Source organism: Anomaloglossus baeobatrachus, chromosome 6 (genome assembly GCF_048569485.1).
Source record: "Anomaloglossus baeobatrachus isolate aAnoBae1 chromosome 6, aAnoBae1.hap1, whole genome shotgun sequence".
Classification (NCBI taxonomy): Eukaryota; Metazoa; Chordata; class Amphibia; order Anura; family Aromobatidae; genus Anomaloglossus; species Anomaloglossus baeobatrachus.
The window spans coordinates 525,488,949-525,502,366 of record NC_134358.1 but is presented as its reverse complement, the minus strand read 5'-3'; the positions used below and the strand labels follow the sequence as shown (position 1 = coordinate 525,502,366).

At 48.1% G+C, this 13,418-nt stretch overlaps 1 protein-coding gene across 2 annotated transcripts in view; it reads right to left on the bottom strand.

Moving 5' to 3' along the window:
* Window positions 1-13,418, bottom strand: part of ODAD2 (outer dynein arm docking complex subunit 2) — a 222,516-nt gene that overhangs the window by 155,313 nt on the left and 53,785 nt on the right. The window lies entirely within an intron of this gene.

Here is a 13,418-nt window from a genome sequence, read left to right as displayed (position 1 = left end):
GACCGAGTGCGACTATTTGACAAAATATCAAATCAGATTTGGACCAATGTTATTCTATGAGGCAGTGCATATGTCCGATTTCTTCCTTGCATTGTGTGGTCCGAAGACAAAAAATGAAGCATGCATGATTTGCCTCTGAGAAACGGATCCGATTCAGCCATTTCTGTCTATGGGTCAAAAAATTGTCCCACTCTCGAATGACATCCAAGTGTGGTCCAATTTTCACCAACTAAGTAAACAAAAAAGGTAATATCACCGGAGGAAGAGAACATACTGGTTGTCGAAACGCGTTGTGGCTCATAAGGGACCATTAATAAAAGGTTGGCTAATTTTTAAAAAACCCTTTGGTCCATTCTTCCTTTATAGCGCTCCACCAGATCGGCTTTTTTGTTTCTTTGCATATATTCCCCTTTGTGGGAAGCATGGCAGGAGCTGCTTTGAGTAAAGGAGACCATTTAGCCAAATAGGAGCAGAGTTGATGGACACCGGGTACATTATCACGGAGACCACAGGATCTGTGGTGACGGAGCATTGTGTGTGATCACATGATGTCCGGACCGAACACACTGAAGCCGCGGCGTTAGAGTGAGGACGTCAGGAATCCTTCCACGGGTACATTCTTAGCCTAACAATGGGGTTGTGCGGGGGCACACAACCCTTAAAAGGTGAGCAGTGGATAAAAGTTTTTTTAGTTTTCAATATCGCTGGTACTCCTCATTGCGCTCCCATCTTATTTTTTCAATTTTCACCAACTGATATAACAAAGAAGGTGGAGAAAGTTTTATTTCTCTCTCCACCTCCAAGAATAACGGATCCCACTCTGATCAGACTCTCATTAGCAGAATTGGACTGTTTTTCTCAGATGTAGAAAATACAATTGTGTGAACTTACCCTTGGATAAACCAATTAAAGGTAACACTGAGCCTGAATGTGCAGATCCAGATTTATTAATGAATCCGCTCAGGGAGCTGCACACTTCAGAGTGATGTTTTGAGAGATTGCTGGGGGTCTCAGAACCTGGGCCCTCACTGATCAGCAACACTACTTAGACAATTACACTTTAAAGGGAACCTGTCACTTGGAAAAATGATATTAACCTGCAGATATGGGAAGAATCTGCAGGTAATAGAATTCTGAACCTGCCCTGCACCTGCGCATCAAACCCCGCTGCCGGGAGGAAATTAACTTTATTCCTCCTAGCAACGCTTCGGTTTTAGTCATGGAGTGGCGCCAGCACGGGTTGTTACTGCTCTGTGTATGGAGAGTGGTGTCTGTAACTGTGTTCCCCGCACTGATTGACAGCCGCTCAGCATTAGATCCAGCTGTTAGTCAGTGCGGTGGGTTGTTATAGCCTGCACTCTCTACACATAGCGTGGTGACTGAACTCGCGCCGATGCCACCCAAGGACTGAAAAACGAACGCTGCCGGGAGGATTAAACTTCTTTTCCTCCTGGCAGCGGGGTTTAATGTGCAGGCGCCGGGCAGGTTGCATCTGCTATTAATCTGAAGATTAACCCATATCTGCAGGTTAATAGCAGTTTTCCATGTGACAGGTTCCCTTTAACTACTGTAGATTAAAATTGTGTGCCCCCATGCCGATGCATGTTAAGTCCCACTGCCAGAGTTTGATAGCAAGATTTACAGGTTAACAATCACGGGCAGAACTCCAATCCATCTGTGATTCTTAACGGTAGATTCTAACTGTAACACACAACCATTACCTGAATCACCAATGTCCCATGCACCACTCCACTATTCGTACTACTTGGTACAGCCCTACATTAGCTGCAACTTTTCAAGGTAAATACAATGGAATCCAAGGCACCGAAACTCGTCTTTGTTTGAAAAAACTTTATTTGTCCCAGCATGCAAAGAAAAAGTGCAATAGTGAAGTTGCGTTCTCCGAAACATCGCTATTGCACTTTTTCTTTGTATGCTGGGAAATAAAGTTTTTACACAACCATTACCAGCCGAGAATGGGCCGAGCTTACCCCATGTACATGTACAGCAGATGTCGTGAAAGGGTTAAGGGTTTGCTAAATTGTTAAATGGAAATCACTTGCAAGGTGATTTTCTTTTACCGCCCCTATCTACCAAGGTGATTATCTCTTATCATCCCTACATACCAAGGTGACTCTCTCTTACCGCCCCTACATACCAAGGTGACTCTCTCTTACCGCCCCTACATACCAAGGTGATTCTCTCTTACCGCCCCTACATACCAAGGTGATGCTCTCTTACCGCCCCTACATACCAAGGTGATTCTCTCTTATCACCCCTACATACCAAGGTGATTCTCTCTTACCGCCCCTACATACCAAGGTGATTCTCTCTTACCGTCCCTACATACCAAGGTGATTCTCTCTTACCGCCCCTACATACCAAGATGATTCTCTCTTATCGCCCCTACATACCAAGGTGATTCTCTCTTACCGCCCCTACATACCAAGGTGATTCTCTCTTACCACCCCTACATACCAAGGTGATTCTCTCTTACCGCCCCTACATACCAAGGTGATTCTCTCTTACCGCCCCTACATACCAAGGTGATTCTCTCTTACCGCCCCTACATACCAAGGTGATTCTCTCTTACCGCCCCTACATATCAAGGTGATTCTCTCTTACCGTCCCTACATACCAAGGTGATTCTCTCTTATCACCCCTACATACCAAGGTGATTCTCTCTTATCACCCCTACATACCAAGGTGATTCTCTCTTATCGCCCCTACATACCAAGGTGATTCTCTCTTACCGCCCCTACATACCAAGGTGATTCTCTCTTACCGCCCCTACATACCAAGGTGATTCTCTCTTACCGCCCCTACATATCAAGGTGATTCTCTCTTACCGTCCCTACATACCAAGGTGATTCTCTCTTATCACCCCTACATACCAAGGTGATTCTCTCTTATCACCCCTACATACCAAGGTGATTCTCTCTTATCACCCCTACATACCAAGGTGATTCTCTCTTACCGCCCCAACATACCAAGGAGATTCTCTCTTACCGCCCCAACATACCAAGGAGATTCTCTCTTACCGCCCCAACATACCAAGGAGATTCTCTCTTACCGCCCCTACATACCAAGGTGACTTTCTCTTACCGCCCCTACATACCAAGGTGATTCTCTCTTACCGCCCCTACATACCAAGGTGACTCTCTCTTACCACCCCTACATACCAAGGTGACTCTCTCTTACCGCCCCTACAAATCAAGGTGATTCTCTCTTACCGCCCCAACATACCAAGGTGACTCTCTCTTACCGCCCCTACATACCAAGGTGATTCTCTCTTACCGTCCCTACATACCAAGGTGACTCTCTCTTACCGCCCCTACAAATCAAGGTGATTCTCTCTTACCGCCCCAACATACCAAGATGATTCTCTCTTACCACCCCTACATACCAAGATGATTCTCTCTTACCGCCCCTACATACCAAGGTGATTCTCTCTTACCGCCCCTACATACCAAGGTGATTCTCTCTTACCGCCCCTACATACCAAGGTAATTCTCTCTTACTGCCCCTACATACCAAGATGATTCTCTCTTACCGCCCCTACATACCAAGGTGATTCTCTCTTACCGCCCCTACATATCAAGGTGATTCTCTCTTACCGTCCCTACATACCAAGGTGATTCTCTCTTATCACCCCTACATACCAAGGTGATTCTCTCTTATCACCCCTACATACCAAGGTGATTCTCTCTTACCGCCCCTACATACCAAGGTGACTCTCTCTTACCGCCCCTACATACCAAGGTGACTTTCTCTTACCGCCCCTACATACCAAGGTGATTCTCTCTTACCGCCCCTACATACCAAGGTGACTTTCTCTTACCATCCCTACATACCAAGGTGATTCTTTCTTATCACCCCTACATACCAAGGTGATTCTCTTATCGCCTCTACATACCAAGGTGATTCTCTCTTATCACCCCTACATACCAAGGTGATTCTCTCTTACCGCCCCTACATACCAAGGAGATTCTCTCTTACCGCCCCTACATACCAAGGTGACTCTCTCTTACCGCCCCTACATACCAAGGAGATTCTCTCTTACCGCCCCTACATACCAAGGTGACTCTCTCTTACCGCCCCTACATACCAAGGTGACTTTCCCTTACCGCCCCTACATACCAAGGTGATTCTCTCTTACCGCCCCTACATACCAAGGTGACTCTCTCTTACCGCCCCTACATACCAAGGTGATTCTCTCTTACCGCCCCTACATACCAAGGTGATTCTCTCTTACCGTCCCTACATACCAAGGTGACTCTCTCTTACCGCCCCTACAAATCAAGGTGATTCTCTCTTACCGCCCCAACATACCAAGATGATTCTCTCTTACCACCCCTACATACCAAGGTGATTCTCTCTTACTGCCCCTACATACCAAGATGATTCTCTCTTACCGCCCCTACATACCAAGGTGATTCTCTCTTACCGCCCCTACATACCAAGGTGATTCTCTCTTACCGCCCATACATACCAAGGTGATTCTCTCTTACCGCCCCTACATACCAAGGTGATTCTCTCTTACCGCCCCTACATACCAAGGTGATTCTCTCTTACCGCCCCTACATACCAAGGTGATGCTCTCTTACCGCCCCTACATACCAAGGTGATTCTCTCTTATCAACCCTACATACCAAGGTGATTCTCTCTTACCGTCCCTACATACCAAGGTGATTCTCTCTTACCGCCCCTACATACCAAGGTGATTCTCTCTTACCGTCCCTACATACCAAGGTGATTCTCTCTTACCGCCCCTACATACCAAGGTGACTTTCTCTTATCACCCCTACATACCAAGGTGATTCTCTCTTATCACCCCTACATACCAAGGTGATTCTCTCTTATCACCCCTACATACCAAGGTGATTCTCTCTTATCACCCCTACATACCAAGGTGATTCTCTCTTATCACCCCTACATACCAAGGTGATTCTCTCTTATCACCCCTACATACCAAGGTGATTCTCTTATCGCCCCTACATACCAAGGTGATTCTCTCTTACTGCCCCAACATACCAAGGTGATTCTCTTACCGCCCCTACATACCAAGGAGATTCTCTCTTACCGCCCCTACATACCAAGGTGACTCTCTCTTACCGCCCCTACATACCAAGGAGATTCTCTCTTACCGCCCCTACATACCAAGGTGACTCTCTCTTACCGCCCCTACATACCAAGGTGACTTTCTCTTACCGCCCCTACATACCAAGGTGATTCTCTCTTACCGCCCCTACATACCAAGGTGACTCTCTCTTACCGCCCCTACATACCAAGGTGATTCTCTCTTACCGCCCCTACATACCAAGGTGATTCTCTCTTACCGTCCCTACATACCAAGGTGATTCTCTCTTACCGCCCCTACATACCAAGGTGATGCTCTCTTACCGCCCCAACATACCAAGATGATTCTCTCTTACCACTCCTACATACCAAGGTGATTCTCTCTTACCGCCCCTACATACCAAGGTGATGCTCTCTTACCGCCCCTACATACCAAGATGATTCTCTCTTACCGCCCCTACATACCAAGGTGATTCTCTCTTACCGCCCCTACATACCAAGGTGATTCTCTCTTACCGCCCCTACATACCAAGGTGATTCTCTCTTACCGCCCCTACATACCAAGGTGATTCTCTCTTACCGCCCCTACATACCAAGGTGATGCTCTCTTACCGCCCCTACATACCAAGGTGATTCTCTCTTATCACCCCTACATACCAAGGTGATTCTCTTACCGCCCCTACATACCAAGGTGATTCTCTCTTACCGTCCCTACATACCAAGGTGATTCTCTCTTACCGCCCCTACATACCAAGATGATTCTCTCTTATCACCCCTACATACCAAGGTGATTTTCTCTTACCGCCCCTACATACCAAGGTGATTCTCTCTTACCGCCCCTACATACCAAGGTGATTCTCTCTTACCGCCCCTGCATACCAAGGTGATTCTCTCTTACCGCCCCTACATACCAAGGTGATTCTCTCTTACCGCCCCTACATACCAAGGTGATTCTCTCTTACCGCCCCTACATACCAAGGTGATTCTCTCTTACCGCCCCTACATACCAAGGTGACACTCTCTTACCGCCCCTACATATCAAGGTGATTCTCTCTTACCGTCCCTACATACCAAGGTGATTCTCTCTTATCACCCCTACATACCAAGGTGATTCTCTCTTACCGCCCCTACATACCAAGGTGATTCTCTCTTACCGCCCCTGGATACCAAGGTGATTCTCTCTTACCGCCCCTACATACCAAGGTGATTCTCTCTTACCGCCCCTACATACCAAGGTGATTCTCTCTTACCGCCCCTACATACCAAGGTGATTCTCTCTTACCGCCCCTACATACCAAGGTGACACTCTCTTACCGCCCCTACATATCAAGGTGATTCTCTCTTACCGTCCCTACATACCAAGGTGATTCTCTCTTATCACCCCTACATACCAAGGTGATTCTCTCTTACCGCCCCTACATACCAAGGTGATTCTCTCTTACCGCCCCTACATATCAAGGTGATTCTCTCTTATCACCCCTACATACCAAGGTGATTCTCTCTTACCGCCCCTACATACCAAGGTGATTCTCTCTTACCGCCCCTACATATCAAGGTGATTCTCTCTTACCGTCCCTACATACCAAGGTGATTCTCTCTTATCGCCCCTACATACCAAGGTGATTCTCTCTTACCGCCCCTACATACCAAGGTGATTCTCTCTTACCGCCCCTACATACCAAGGTGATTCTCTCTTACCGCCCCTACATACCAAGGTGATTCTCTCTTACCGCCCCTACATACCAAGGTGATGCTCTCTTACCGCCCCTACATACCAAGGTGATTCTCTCTTACCGCCCCTACATACCAAGGTGATTCTCTCTTACCGCCCCTACATATCAAGGTGATTCTCTCTTATCACCCCTACATACCAAGGTGATTCTCTTACCGCCCCTACATACCAAGGTGATTCTCTCTTACCGCCCCTACATATCAAGGTGATTCTCTCTTACCGTCCCTACATACCAAGGTGATTCTCTCTTATCACCCCTACATACCAAGGTGATTCTCTCTTACTGCCCCAACATACCAAGGTGATTCTCTGTTACCGCCCCTACATACCAAGGTGACTCTCTCTTACCGCCCCTACATACCAAGGTGATTCTCTCTTACCGCCCCTACATACCAAGGTGATTCTCTCTTACCGCCCCTACATACCAAGGTGACTTTCTCTTACCGCCCCTACATACCAAGGTGATTCTCTCTTACCGCCCCTACATACCAAGGTGACTCTCTCTTACCGCCCCTACATACCAAGGTGATTCTCTCTTACCGCCCCTACATACCAAGGTGATTCTCTCTTACCGCCCCTACATACCAAGGTGACTCTCTCTTACCGCCCCTACAAATCAAGGTGATTCTCTCTTACCGCCCCAACATAGCAAGATGATTCTCTCTTACCGCCCCTACATACCAAGATGATTCTCTCTTACCGCCCCTACATACCAAGGTGATTCTCTCTTACCGCCCCTACATACCAAGGTGATTCTCTCTTACCGCCCCTACATACCAAGGTGATTCTCTCTTACCGCCCCTACATACCAAGGTGATTCTCTCTTACCGCCCCTACATACCAAGGTGATTCTCTCTTACCGCCCCTACATACCAAGGTGACTTTCTCTTACCGCCCCTACATACCAAGGTGATTCTCTCTTACCGCCCCTACATACCAAGGTGACTCTCTCTTACCGCCCCTACATACCAAGGTGATTCTCTCTTACCGCCCCTACATACCAAGGTGATTCTCTCTTACCGCCCCTACATACCAAGGTGACTCTCTCTTACCGCCCCTACAAATCAAGGTGATTCTCTCTTACCGCCCCAACATAGCAAGATGATTCTCTCTTACCGCCCCTACATACCAAGATGATTCTCTCTTACCGCCCCTACATACCAAGGTGATTCTCTCTTACCGCCCCTACATACCAAGGTGATTCTCTCTTACCGCCCCTACATACCAAGGTGATTCTCTCTTACCGCCCCTACATACCAAGGTGATTCTCTCTTACCGCCCCTACATACCAAGGTGATTCTCTCTTACCGCCCCTACATACCAAGGTGATTCTCTCTTACCGCCCCTACATACCAAGGTGATTCTCTCTTACCGCGCCTACAAATCAAGATGATTCTCTCTCACCGTCCCTATATACCAAGGTGATTCTCTCTTACCGTCCCTACATACCAAGGTGACTCTCTCTTACCATCCCTACATACCAAGGTGACTCTCTCTTACCGCCCCTACATACCAAGGTGATTCTCTCTTACCGTCCCTACATACCAAGGTGACTCTCTCTTACCGCCCCTACATGCCAAGGTGATTCTCTCTTACCATCCCTACATACCAAGGTGACACTCTCTTCCCCCCCTACATACCAAGGAGATTCTCTTACCGTCCCTACATACCAAGGTGATTCTCTTATCGCCCCTACATACCAAGGTGATTCTCTTATCGCCCCTACATACCAAGGTGATTCTCTCTTACTGCCCCTACATGCCAAGGTGATTCTCTCTTACCGCCCCTACATACCAAGGTGATTCTCTCTTACCGCCCCTAAATACCAAGGAGATTCTCTTACCGCCCCTACATACCAAGGTGATTCTCTTATCGCCCCTACATACCAAGGTGATTCTCTCTTACCGCCCCTACATACCAAGGTGATTCTCTCTTACTGCCCCTACATACCAAGGTGATTCTCTTACCGTCCCTACATGCCAAGGTGACTCTCTCTTACCGTCCCTACATACCAAGGTGACTCTCTCTTACCGCCCCTACATACCAAGGTGATTCTCTCTTACCGTCCCTACATACCAAGGTGACTCTCTCTTACCACCCCTACATGCCAAGGTGATTCTCTCTTAGCACCCCTACATACCAAGGTGATTCTCTCTTACCGCCCCTACATACCAAGGTGACACTCTTACCGCCCCTACATACCAAGGAGATTCTCTTACCGCCCCTACATACCAAGGTGATTCTCTTATCGCCCCTACATACCAAGGTGATTCTCTCTTACCGCCCCTACATACCAAGGTGATTCTCTCTTACCGCCCCTACATACCAAGGTGATTCTCTCTTACCGCCCCTACATACCAAGGTGATTCTCTTATCGCCCCTACATACCAAGGTGATTCTCTTATCGCCCCTACATACAAAGGTGATTCTCTTATCGCCCCTACATACCAAGGTGATTCTCTTACCGCCCCTACATACCAAGGTGATTCTCTCTTACCGCCCCTACATACCAAGGTGACTCTCTCTTACCGCCCCTACATGCCAAGGTGATTCTCTCTTACCGCCCCTAAATACCAAGGAGATTCTCTTACCGCCCCTACATACCAAGGTGATTCTCTTATCGCCCCTACATACCAAGGTGATTCTCTCTTACCGCCCCTACATACCAAGGTGATTCTCTCTTACTGCCCCTACATACCAAGGTGATTCTCTTACCGTCCCTACATGCCAAGGTGACTCTCTCTTACCGTCCCTACATACCAAGGTGACTCTCTCTTACCGCCCCTACATACCAAGGTGATTCTCTCTTACCGTCCCTACATACCAAGGTGACTCTCTCTTACCACCCCTACATGCCAAGGTGATTCTCTCTTAGCACCCCTACATACCAAGGTGATTCTCTCTTACCGCCCCTACATACCAAGGTGACACTCTTACCGCCCCTACATACCAAGGAGATTCTCTTACCGCCCCTACATACCAAGGTGATTCTCTTATCGCCCCTACATACCAAGGTGATTCTCTCTTACCGCCCCTACATACCAAGGTGATTCTCTCTTACCGCCCCTACATACCAAGGTGATTCTCTCTTACCGCCCCTACATACCAAGGTGATTCTCTTATCGCCCCTACATACCAAGGTGATTCTCTTATCGCCCCTACATACAAAGGTGATTCTCTTATCGCCCCTACATACCAAGGTGATTCTCTTACCGCCCCTACATACCAAGGTGATTCTCTCTTACCGCCCCTACATACCAAGGTGACTCTCTCTTACCGCCCCTACATGCCAAGGTGATTCTCTCTTACCACCCCTACATACCAAGGTGATTCTCTCTTACCGCCCCTACATACCAAGGAGATTCTCTTATCGCCCCTACATACCAAGGTGACACTCTCTTACCGCCCCTACATACCAAGGAGATTCTCTTACCGCCCCTACATACCAAGGTGATTCTCTTATCGCCCCTACATACCAAGGTGATTCTCTCTTACCACCCCTACATACCAACGTGATTCTCTCTTACCGCCCCTACATACCAAGGTGATTCTCTCTTACGGCCCCTACATACCAAGGTGATTCTCTTATCGCCCCTACATACCAAGGTGATTCTCTTATCGCCCCTACATACCAAGGTGATCCTCTTATCGCCCCTACATACCAAGGTGATTATCTTATCGCCCCTACATACCAAGGTGACTCTCTCTTACCGCCCCTACATACCAAGATGATTCTCTTACCGCCCCTACATACCAAGGTGATTCTCTTACCGCCCCTACATACCAAGGTGATTCTCTCTTACTGCCCCTACATACCAAGGTGATTCTCTTACCGCCCCTACATACCAAGGTGATTCTCTTACCGCCCCTACATACCAAGGTGATTCTCTTACCGCCCCTACATACCAAGGTGATTCTCTTATCGCCCCTACATACCAAGGTGATTCTCTTACCGCCCCTACATACCAAGGTGATTCTCTTACCGCCCCTACATACTAAGGTGATTCTCTTATCGCCCCTACATACCAAGGAGATTCTCTCTTACCGCCCCTACATACCAAGGTGACTCTCTTATCGCCCCTACATACCAAGGTGATTCTCTTATCGCCCCTACATACCAAGGTGATTCTCTTACCGCCCCTACATACCAAGGTGATTCTCTTACCGTCCCTACATACCAAGGTGACTCTCTCTTACCGCCCCTACATACCAAGGTGATTCTCTCTTACCGTCCCTACATACCAAGGTGACTCTCTCTTACCGCCCCTACATGCCAAGGTGATTCTCTCTTACCACCCCTACATACCAAGGTGACACTCTCTTACCGCCCCTACATACCAAGGTGATTCTCTTATCGCCCCTACATACCAAGGTGATTCTCTCTTACCGCCCCTACATACCAAGGTGATTCTCTCTTACTGCCCCTACATACCAAGGTGACACTCTCTTACCGCCCCTACATACCAAGGAGATTCTCTTATCGCCCCTACATACCAAGGTGATTCTCTCTTACCGCCCCTACATACCAAGGTGATTCTTTCTTACTGCCCCTACATACCAAGGTGATTCTCTTACCGTCCCTACATACCAAGGTGACTCTCTCTTACCGTCCCTACATACCAAGGTGACTCTCTCTTATCGCCCCTACATACCAAGGTGATTCTCTCTTACCGCCCCTACATACCAAGGTGACTCTCTCTTACCACCCCTACATGCCAAGGTGATTCTCTCTTACCACCCCTACATACCAAGGTGACACTCTCTTACCGCCCCTACATACCAAGGAGATTCTCTTACCGCCCCTACATACCAAGGTGATTCTCTTATCGCCCCTACATACCAAGGTAATTCTCTCTTACCGCCCCTACATACCAAGGTGATTCTCTCTTACCGCCCCAAAAAACCAAGGTGATTCTCTCTTACCGCCCCTACATACCAAGGTGATTCTCTTATCGCCCCTACATACCAAGGTGATTCTCTTATCGGCTCTACAAACCAAGGTGATTCTCTTATCGCCCCTACATACCAAGGTGACTCTCTCTTACCGCCCCCTACATACCAAGGTGACACTCTCTTACCGCCCCTACATACCAAGGAGATTCTCTTACCGCCCCTACATACCAAGGTGATTCTCTTATCGTCCCTACATACCAAGGTGATTCTCTCTTACCACCCCTACATACCAAGGTGATTCTCTCTTACCGCCCCTACATACCAAGGTGATTCTCTCTTACCGCCCCTACATACCAAGGTGATTCTCTTATCGCCCCTACATACCAAGGTGATTCTCTTATCGCCCCTACATACCAAGGTGATTCTCTTACCGCCCCTACATACCAAGGTGATCCTCTTATCGCCCCTACATACCAAGGTGATTCTCTTACCGCCCCTACATACCAAGGTGATTCTCTTATCGCCCCTACATACCAAGGTGATTCTCTCTTACTGCCCCTACATACCAAGGTGATTCTCTTACCGCCCCTACATACCAAGGTGATTCTCTTACTGCCCCTACATACCAAGGTGATTCTCTTACCGCCCCTACATACCAAGGTGATTCTCTTATCGCCCCTACATACCAAGGTGATTCTCTTACCGCCCCTACATATCAAGGTGATTCTCTTACCGTCCCTACATACCAAGGTGACTCTCTCTTACCGCCCCTACATACCAAGGTGATTCTCTCTTACCGTCCCTACATACCAAGGTGACTCTCTCTTACCGCCCCTACATGCCAAGGTGATTCTCTCTTACCACCCCTACATACCAAGGTGACACTCTCTTACAGCCCCTACATACCAAGGAGATTCTCTTACCGCCCCTACATAGCAAGGTGATTCTCTTATCGCCCCTACATACCAAGGAGATTCTCTTATCGCCCCTACATACCAAGGTGATTCTCTCTTACCGCCCCTACATACCAAGGTGATTCTCTCTTACTGCCCCTACATACCAAGGTGATTCTCTTACCGTCCCTACATACCAAGGTGACTCTCTCTTACCGTCCCTACATACCAAGGTGACTCTCTCTTATCGCCCCTACATACCAAGGTTATTCTCTCTTACCGCCCCTACATACCAAGGTGACTCTCTCTTACCACCCCTACATGCCAAGGTGATTCTCTCTTACCACCCCTACATACCAAGGTGACACTCTCTTACCGCCCCTACATACCAAGGAGATTCTCTTACCGCCCCTACATACCAAGGAGATTCTCTTACCGCCCCTACATACCAAGGTGATTCTCTTATCGCCCCTACATACCAAGGTGATTCTCTCTTACCGCCCCTACATACCAAGGTGATTCTCTCTTACCGCCCCTACATACCAAGGTGATTCTCTCTTACCGCCCCTACATACCAAGGTGATTCTCTTATCGCCCCTACATACCAAGGTGATTCTCTTATCGCCCCTACATACCAAGGTGATTCTCTTATCGCCCCTACATACCAAGGTGATTCTCTCTTACCGCCCTTTACATACCAAGGTGACTCTCTCTTACCGCCCCTACATGCCAAGGTGATTCTCTCTTACCGTCCCTACATACCAAGGTGATTCTCTTACCGCCCCTACATACCAAGGTGACTCTCTCTTACCGCCCCTACA